Below are 9,327 nucleotides of genomic sequence, written 5' to 3' on the forward strand. Positions count from 1 at the left end.
AATATAACAAACCCTAAACCATAAACTTAAAATACTAAACATTAAACCTTAAACTATAGCCCTTAAACCTCTTAAACCCTAAACTCAAAAAAAATTAATCAATATTAAGTATTGCTTCCACAATTTTTTATAAACATATATAAGCTTTTACATTAATATATATCTATGTATATACATGTACATCAATATCCATATGAAATTTTTAGGGGGTTTAGGGTTTTAAGGATTATGTTTTTAGGGTTTAAGGGGTTTAGAGAAAGCCATATGGCGTCGATTTTAACAACTTGGTGACTTAAATGAAAACTTCTAAAAAGTTTAGTTATCAAATTGTAACTTTTCATAATTAAGTAAGTAAAATGAAACTTTCTCATAGCTAAGACAGTTTCAAATAACAGTTTTAAATACACCGAAACAATTTTCAAGAACCAAATCTTCACACGATTTTGAAGAACCAAATTAATATTATCTCTTTTACAATTATATAAGAAATTAATTAATATATAAATTAGAAAAAAACTAGTTAATCTAAACCCTAAACCATAAACCTAAACCCTAAAACCCTTAACACATAACCGGTAAACCTTAAACCCCAGCCTTTAAACCATAAACCATAAATCATAACCCCTAAACTCATAATCCATAAACCTTAAAATAGTAACTCCTAAACCTTAAACTCTAAACCATATACCCTAAACCAAAAACCTTAAACTATAGTGATAATTAATTCAATATTTTAAAATTAATACTATCTCTTTTACAATTATATAAGAAATTATTTAATATGTAAATTAAAAACACTCAGTAATGTACCCAAAAAAACTTAAAAATTATTTTAAATAATAGTATTTTAATTTTTTCATTTTTAACAAATATTTTTCTATGTTTTTTATTTCTAATTATTTCTACGTGTCATTATTTTTTCTGAAGATTTTGAATATTCAATTAAAAATAATTTGAATTTTAATTAATGTAAATAAACCAATTAAATAATAAATAGACAGATAAAATATTTTTTGCGGCGCTTTTTAAAAACGCCGCTAAAATAGAGCATTAGCGGCGCTTTTCCAAAAATGCCTCTAAAGACCCTGAGCATTAGCGGCGCTTTTTAAAAGACGTCGCTAAAAATAGAGCATTAGCGGCACTTTTTCAAAAACGCCACTAAAGCCCCGAGCATCAGCGACGCTTTTTCAAAAACGCCGCTAAATCCCCATGCCTTAGCGACGCTTTTTGAAAAACACCACTAAAGCCCCTAAAACACAAAAAAACAAAGTCGTTGGGCTTAGGTTTTTTGCGGCGCTTTTTCAGAAAACGCCGCTAATGCTCATTTTTAGCGGCGTTTTCCAAAAAGTGCCGCAAATACTCAATCTTTAGATGCATTTTTTTAAAAGCACCGGTAATGCTTAATTTTTAGCGGTATTTTTTATCCAAACGCCAGTAAAAACGCCGCTAAAAGCCTATTTTGGTGTAGTGATGTTTGATTGTGAATAGGGTCATTTGGTTGAATAAGGCCATTTGGTTTGGCTTGTGATTTGGCACTTGATAATGTTATGAGCTTAGTTTTGGGCATGTAAATGTTAGCCTTAATATGGTTGATAATTTTCTTAATGTGTTTGAGTGATGAAAGGGGAAATGATAGTTGAATGTGCAAATTATATATGTCTTATAACTTGTTAAGACATATATGTATGTTAAGGCTAGTAAATGTTATGAGCTTAGTTTTGGGCATGTAAATGTTAGCCTTAATATGGTTGATAATTTTGCTACAGAAGACATATATGTATGTTAAGGCTAGTACTTGTGTGGTTATTTGGTACCATTTCATATGCTTTGGTATGATAACCAAATGTATTGTATTGAGTCTAATGTGTCTATAATTTAGTTGAGTATTTTGGAAAATAGAGTGCATGATTAAACATATTTACATGTTGTCATTTGAGGTGCCTAAGGGCATATTGGTTGTATGAAACTTTACCATATGTATATATCTTGTTTATGCTTGATTTGGATGCCTTATTATGGCTTGGTTATATGTACAAAAATGCTTATAGGTACATGCTAGTTTGGGTAAGAAGAATGGCTTGTAAAATGGCCTATTTTTGTCCACACGGGTAGAGACACGGGCATATATCTCAACCCTGTGTGACACACGGCTATGTGACACGGCCATGTGTCCCCTATAGCTTTAAAAGGGTTACAAGTCAGGCTGTTACACGGCCTAGCACATGGCCTGGCACATGGGCGTGTGAGGTGATTTCGAAGGGTACACGGCCTAGCACACAGGCGTGTAGCTTGGCCGTGTAACGAAGTCAAAGAGTTACACGGGCACGGACACAGGCTGGGACATGGCCGTGTGTCTCCATTTCGAATGCCCATACGGCCTGAGACACGAGCGTGTCTCTTGGCCATGTGACCCCTGCAGTATTGAAAATTTTTACTATTTTCTGAAAAATTCTCTAAGTTTCTATTTTAGTCGTGAATTGTTTCTAACACGTATTTAGGGCCTCAAAGGCTCGTATTAGGGTCAATATGTATGATTTGACTTGGTTTTAATGCTTATTTATATGTTATGAAATGTTTGAATTTTTCTGTCTATTTAAATTCTAAACTCCGGTAATGCTCTGTAATCCTGTTTTGGAGATGGATACGGGTAAGGGGTGTTACAGAACACCTTCGTGGCACACTCTTAAGAATCACCTTCGTGGCGAACTCTAAATGGACCACGTTAGTGGCATGTTCTATTTGATTGCTGGTAAAGAGTATTTTGCTAAGTCAAAGTGGCATGGACTGTCAGGAAAATCTAGTAAGTTACGAATCTGAATGTCTATCTCTATGGTAAGATATAAGTAAGTTCTAGTAAATCTGTAATTTGTATAACCATGATAAGGTGTTAATATGCTTTGGAATAATAGTTTAATGAAATCTTAAGGGATTTTTATGAAAAAGAGATGTATATCTGTATGTCAAGAATGGTGTCTGCTTGATGATTTGTGAGTATGAAAAGTGAGAAGTATCATATCTTCTTCCAAATTTATTCTGAATCTGAATCAATAATGTTTTGAATTATGAGATTCTGTTTAGCCTGATATGAAATTAATCTAGATGTTATATGTGGAAAATCATCAGTATGAATATGTGCACGGAATAAGAGATTCCTGAATTGAATAGAAAATTTTCCTCAATAACATGGTATGGAAGATTAAGTATGATGAGGTTATGATATTTGACACATATGGGAGTGATAAAATCGTAAGGTGTCAACAATAGCATATGGCGCAGAGTAGAAGTTGATCCATGGAAGGTTTTGAAGTATTACTTCTTTTCAAGTTTGTTGAGAAGCAGTTTCACCTAAAGGTCAACGCTAGGAGTATGCCAAGCTAGTGGCAGATTGGGCTATTATGCATATAGAGGACTGGTGGCGCAATTTTGAAATATATCTTTTAAGTGTATCTTAATTAATTTTCTAACTTTTAGATATCTGAATCATATGAGTTGTAATAAGACGTTCAACATGTACTCCATTTCAAAAAATTTTAAGATGTTGAGATTTCTTTTGTACTTCAAATAATAGACTTAAAAAAGAAATAATAAAATGTTGTACTAAATTTTTTGTATCATCTAGTAACACCCAAGATCTAGATTCGGTAAATCGGGCTGGGTTGAAGGTGATACAAGTTTTAGTATCATAGCACAATTTAGCCAGTTATTAGATTATGAAGATATGCGTAATACGTCGAGCCTGGTAAAGTTCCTTACATATGTTAAAACCTTAGTAAGTGTGAATAATACTTTTTTATGTTAGTAATATTGTGATAAGAAGGAAAATGGACAAACAAAAATAACAACTTCAATACTAAAATATTTGAAAAATTATTACAGAAGTGATGTAAAAAGAAAGCACAAGGCAAAATAAAAATAAAATTTCAATTTCCTCTTTTGGTGGGCTGGTCAGTGGTCTCATTAGGAACCTAATATGTTAGAGGATGAACTTTAAGATTTTGCTCTGCATTACCTAAGATCCATTCATTATCTTTAGCTCCTAGCTTAATGGGAATGGACAAGACAACTAATTGTTTCAACTCTCTTTGAAAGGCATCCCACTCATCACAATTAGGATGGTAGACATCAAAGTTGAGTGACTCCGTAGAGATGTCCTTTAGGTAATCAAAGTCTACCTTGCTAAGATCAAGGGGATTAGAAGCCACTTGGGTGTGTAGAGTCAGATTTGATTTCCATTCTAGCAACGCATCAATGAGATTCTTTTGAGTATCCTCTCGATGCTTTCTGAAGGTTTCACTATGGGATTGGCGTAGCCTCTCCATCTCTACCTTGTGACTCTCTTCTTGAGCCTTGAGCATCTCCTCTAAGACAAATTTATCATCCCTCAAGTGGTTGATTTCATCTTTCAGCTGATTATTTTCAGTTTGAACATACCCGTGCTTGCTCTTCAAAGTTGTGATATAGGTAGACAACCTTGCAATCAAATTACTTGAGTTTTGATATTTCCGGTGAAGCCTAGCCAAAGCATCTTCGCCAGATTTTACAAACTTTTCAAAATCTGCTACATTGTTGTGGTAACGCCTACTAGCTTCTCTAAGAGCCCTACTCTAAAACCCATGTTCGAGGGACGTGATCTTGGAGAATTAAGCCATAAAAGATAAATGATCCTTTGAGAAATTGGATGTAAGGTAAGAAGAGAAAGCTTCTCTTAACTATTGAGGCAACAAGCTTAGTTGTTGCTGAAAGATTCAACTGAGAGACATGGGAGATGCCACTGGCTCTATCAGACCGCGCTAAAGAAAGATGCTACCTGTTTCAGCAAAGGTTGCAACTTATGCTTAAGAAGGAAAGGAAATTGACTGGAGAAGAAGGATTGTCTCTAAGTGTTCTCTGTTAATGAAAGATAAAAAATTTCACTTTTTTTTGTCTTTTGGATCCATTTAATAATAAGCAACAACTAAAACATATTATGAACATATAAATGATTTATTTGTTCGATTAATTATTTTCATGGAAAGTACAATTAAATTAATGGTTAAGCATTTTAAAGTTTTGATTAATTCAATTAATGATATTTCAAATCGACTATTTGAACACCCTAATTTCAAAGGTTATTGGACTTTAAGTTGATATTGTCCTAATCTTACTACCTTAATGAACCATAGCTTGTTTAGACTAATGCTATGAACCATAGCTTGTTTAGACTAATGTTACATTCAGCTCTAGTTATGTTATTTGGTCTAACATGCTAAGGACACAAGTTACTATAATATTATTTGACATAATATTATATTAGATGTTATTTGACGTAAATTGGTCATTTTATTTTTATGTGATGGCATAATTTAAAAAAGAAAAGAAAAGATAATTCCCTTAAGTATTCAATTAATATGTATTTATCATTGGTTAAATATGATTAATTGGATTTTCACATTGGTTAAATAGTTTATTTTAATCTTGAGTGTCGATTGTTGTTTTCTTCAAGATTTGAGTTTTATGACAATAGCTAGTTCAAACATTCCAATACCCATAGCCAATAGGTTTAATGAATATGAAAGTACTCTCAAACATTAAAAGTTGACTACTTCAAAGGTGTTGGATGAAATGACAAAACTTGAATGTGAGAACAAAGATTAACTGAAGGCACAATGTAATCACTGTAAGAGTATCTACTCTACTAACTCTTCTAGTGGAACCTCCCATTCAAGACGTCATCTAAATAATTGTTTGAAAAAAATTTAATAATTATATCACTCAATACACCTAGTCACTCAACCATCCTTAGAGGTGGTCTATCTATACAAACCTACAAGTTTGACATTAATAAGTGTTGTCGAGCGATTGCTACTTTTCTTATGTGTGACAAACATTCATTTAGGACAGTTGAAGAACCGGGATTTGGATAAATGATGAGTATTGCTACTCCTAATTTTAAGAATATAAATAGGAAAACAACTACTAAGGATGTCCTAATGTATTATGCAAAAGAGAGAGATTATGTTAAAAAAGAGTTGGCTAAAGCACCTGGTTTAATTTGTCTAACTTCTGATAATTGAAACTTTGAGCATACTAATGATGAATACATTTGCATTGCTGCTCATTAGGTTGACAACGATAGGATGCTACAAAAAAGAATCTTAAGGTTCACATAGAAGATGAACTTATTTTATGTTTATCTTAATGGGATATAGACAAGAAATTTTTTAACATCACTTTGGATAATGCTTCATATTATGATGTTATGGTTTCTTATCTTAACAATCATTTTCATGCGAACCGAGCTCTTTTGTGTGATGATATTTTTTTAACGTAGATCTTGTGTATATATATATTGAATCTTATAGTTAAAGTTGGTTTGGAACTTGCTGGTGATGTTGTTGAAAAGATTCAAAATGGAATTAAGTGCATAAAAAAAGTGGAGAATTCGTAGGAAAAAAATTTATGATGTGACCAACAAAAGCTTTCATTTGAATATAACCAAAAAGTTGCATCAAGATGTGTGTGTGATGGAATTCTACTTATTTGATGCTTGAATCTTCTCTTTACTATAATGATGTGTTAGATTATTGGGGCCAACAAGATAAAGATTATCAAACATTTGCACTTTTTGATGAGTGGATAAATGTTGTTATTCTTTGCAAATTTTTTAAAGTCTTTTAAGATGTGATTTGTGTTTTTTCTAGTTCTAATTGCCAAGGCTAATCTTTATTTTAGAAGGGTTTGGAAGGTTCACAAGTTGTTGCTTGATACACATAAAGGTCCTCATTCTTTTTTAAGTTCAATGGTTAAGTACACGCAAGAGAAATTTAATAAATATTAGGCTGAGCATTCTTTGATATTGTCATGTACTGTCATTTTAGATCCTCGCTACAAGTTAATTATGTGCACTATTGCTTCACTACAATCTATGATTCTCATGCTTCAAACTTTGTGCAAATCATTGTTAGCAACTTAAACTATTGTTTATTATGTTAAGAACTCCAATTGCACGTCTTCCTCTTTGGTCGTGAGTTCTAATGTTTTGGGTAATAATCATGTTGATTATAGTTTGTGTCAATTTAATGTTAATAAAGTTGATTTGGAAGGAGATTATGATGAGAGTGATACTTATAAACGATATTTAAGTACATCCAGTACTAAGAGTGAAAAGTCATAGTTGGACATTTATTTGGAAGAACTATAGCTTGAGTTGAATAGTCAAATAGATGTATTTGATTATTGGTGATATCATGAGCTTTCATTATTGACTTGTGATCTTTTGTCAATTCCAATATCGAGTGTGGCTACCGAGTCGACTTTTAACATGGGAAAAAATTTATCACACCTTTGAGGAGTTTACTTAAACAAAAAATGGTTTAAGTCGTTTACCTTCATAATGTTATTCTTGTTTTATTATTATAACAATTTATCAATTTGATTATCTAACTATTTATTCTTATTTCATATTAGAAATTGATTGCAAAATTGATAAGAATGATGATGACGATAAAGACCATGATTTTTCGTTTCCTTTATAGACATATAATTTAACTTAACTTACAATTTATAGTTTGTTATAAAATCAAATATATTTATTGTTTGATACATATAAATATTTTAGTTAGTTAAATTATATTTTGCAAGCTGTTTTTTTTTGGTTTGTACTGTTTTAGGTGCCATTTCGTGGCCCTTTTTAATGTTGTTCTACTTTCACTTTTAATTTTGTTTGAATTATTAAAATATTTATTTTATTATTAATTTCACTACTATTTTAATTATAACTATTTTAAGCTTTGTAATGTATTTTAAATTTGTTAATTTTCGCCTAATTTAGTTTATTGTTAATTTTACTATTATTTTAATATTTAATCTATTTAGTAAACTTGTTTTATTTTTTAAAATTCGTTTACTATGAAACGGCCTGGTTGAGCCCAAATTTAGTGTATATAATTTAGATAGAATTTGGTTTTCGAAACAGGCTAGACACAAACTCTGATAATACCATGTCAGAATAATATAACATGTAAGAGGCCTCTTCCTCGGCACAAATGGACACTTCGTGATTCGTTTTCCTCCACGAGATTTCTACAGATTTCATCTCCAGTCCAGGGCTCCTGGCGTTTTGAATTTGTCAACAAACATATGAAATATGACAAGCTTCTACAAATCATGAAAGCTGCAGCTCTCAGTTGCTGTTCTCTGAAAATCACAACCAGATCTAATACCCAATATTCACTAGGAAACTCCTTGGAAAATTATGAAATTAAAACAAAATAATTATAAGAACTAAAGAAGAAAATTATAAGAAAAGGAAACCAAACCTTAAAAGAAGCAAACAAAAGGGAATGGATCCAAGGCAGGGAAGGGGAGCAACGGTTGGAAATCAAGGGTATGGGAGGGGTTGGTAAGAATTGCCCCTTTGGATTGAACAAAGGTCATAATTCTTGCCCAACTCTCCCACACCTCCAACTCCCAACACCACTCTCTCCCTTTCTCTTACTGCTTGAAAATTTCATAGATGAGAGAAACAAGAGATAGATGGAGGAAGCTGAAATGGGCAAACGAAGAGAAGGGATCATAAAAAGGAGTGTTCCGATCTACATCTCGAAGAGCCTCCAATATCATCAACACTCTACCCCTCTCTCCCTCTCTCACGTATCGAAGACTTGCTGCGTGAGGAAGGCGGATTTATAAAGGGAACGAGAAGAGTGTAGATAAGATGGTAGGTAAAGGTCCTTGTATTTATCTCTGTTTACGAGAAAAGAAATGGAAACCGCGTGATGTTGAGGCCACCCGGAAAAGGGCCCAAACCCAAAAGTCAGATGGTCCAGAGCTACTGGTTTTCATGTTCGGTCGCGTCAGTCGCTAGGAAAAATTTGAATGTTTTTGGGGGTAATTGATACTTTTCACAAACTATTATTATCTTTTTCATTAAAGTTATTCAGTTCTTTAGATTGTTTTTATTATTCATTTATCTTTTATTATTTTATTTTTAAAAATAAATACAAAATAGAAATAAATAATATCTTATTTTATAATTAAAATATTTTAAAATTTTAAAAATTAATTAGAAAATTATTTATTTCAATTTTATAAAAATTACTTTATATAAATAATATAAATAATAACAACTTATATAATAATTTAAATCATTTTTTATAAATAATTTATAACATATCCTATTATATACCCTATGTGGGTGAAAAAGAAAAAAATAATGTAAAAATGTATTTAAGCAACGATTTAAAAAAAATTAATTACTAAAATAATTAAAAAGTGTAATCATATTTAACCCTATTAAGTTTATTTTTATTGATTTTACTTAATTAAGTTGGTATTTAATTAATTTGT

At 31.6% G+C, this 9,327-nt stretch overlaps 1 long non-coding RNA gene across 1 annotated transcript; it reads right to left on the reverse strand.

Annotated features, from left to right (window-relative positions):
* Window positions 1-7,901: 7,901 nt before the first annotated feature.
* On the reverse strand, window positions 7,902-8,894 carry LOC107903977 (uncharacterized). The gene is made up of 2 exons (XR_001686050.2): window positions 8,298-8,894; window positions 7,902-8,194 (listed from the first exon to the last, which is right to left on the reverse strand). It is a non-coding gene; the product is annotated as an uncharacterized lncRNA (long non-coding RNA).
* Window positions 8,895-9,327: the final 433 nt, after the last annotated feature.

The sequence above is a fragment of the Gossypium hirsutum genome, chromosome D05 (assembly GCF_007990345.1).
Source record: "Gossypium hirsutum isolate 1008001.06 chromosome D05, Gossypium_hirsutum_v2.1, whole genome shotgun sequence".
NCBI lineage: Eukaryota > Viridiplantae > Streptophyta > Magnoliopsida > Malvales > Malvaceae > Gossypium > Gossypium hirsutum.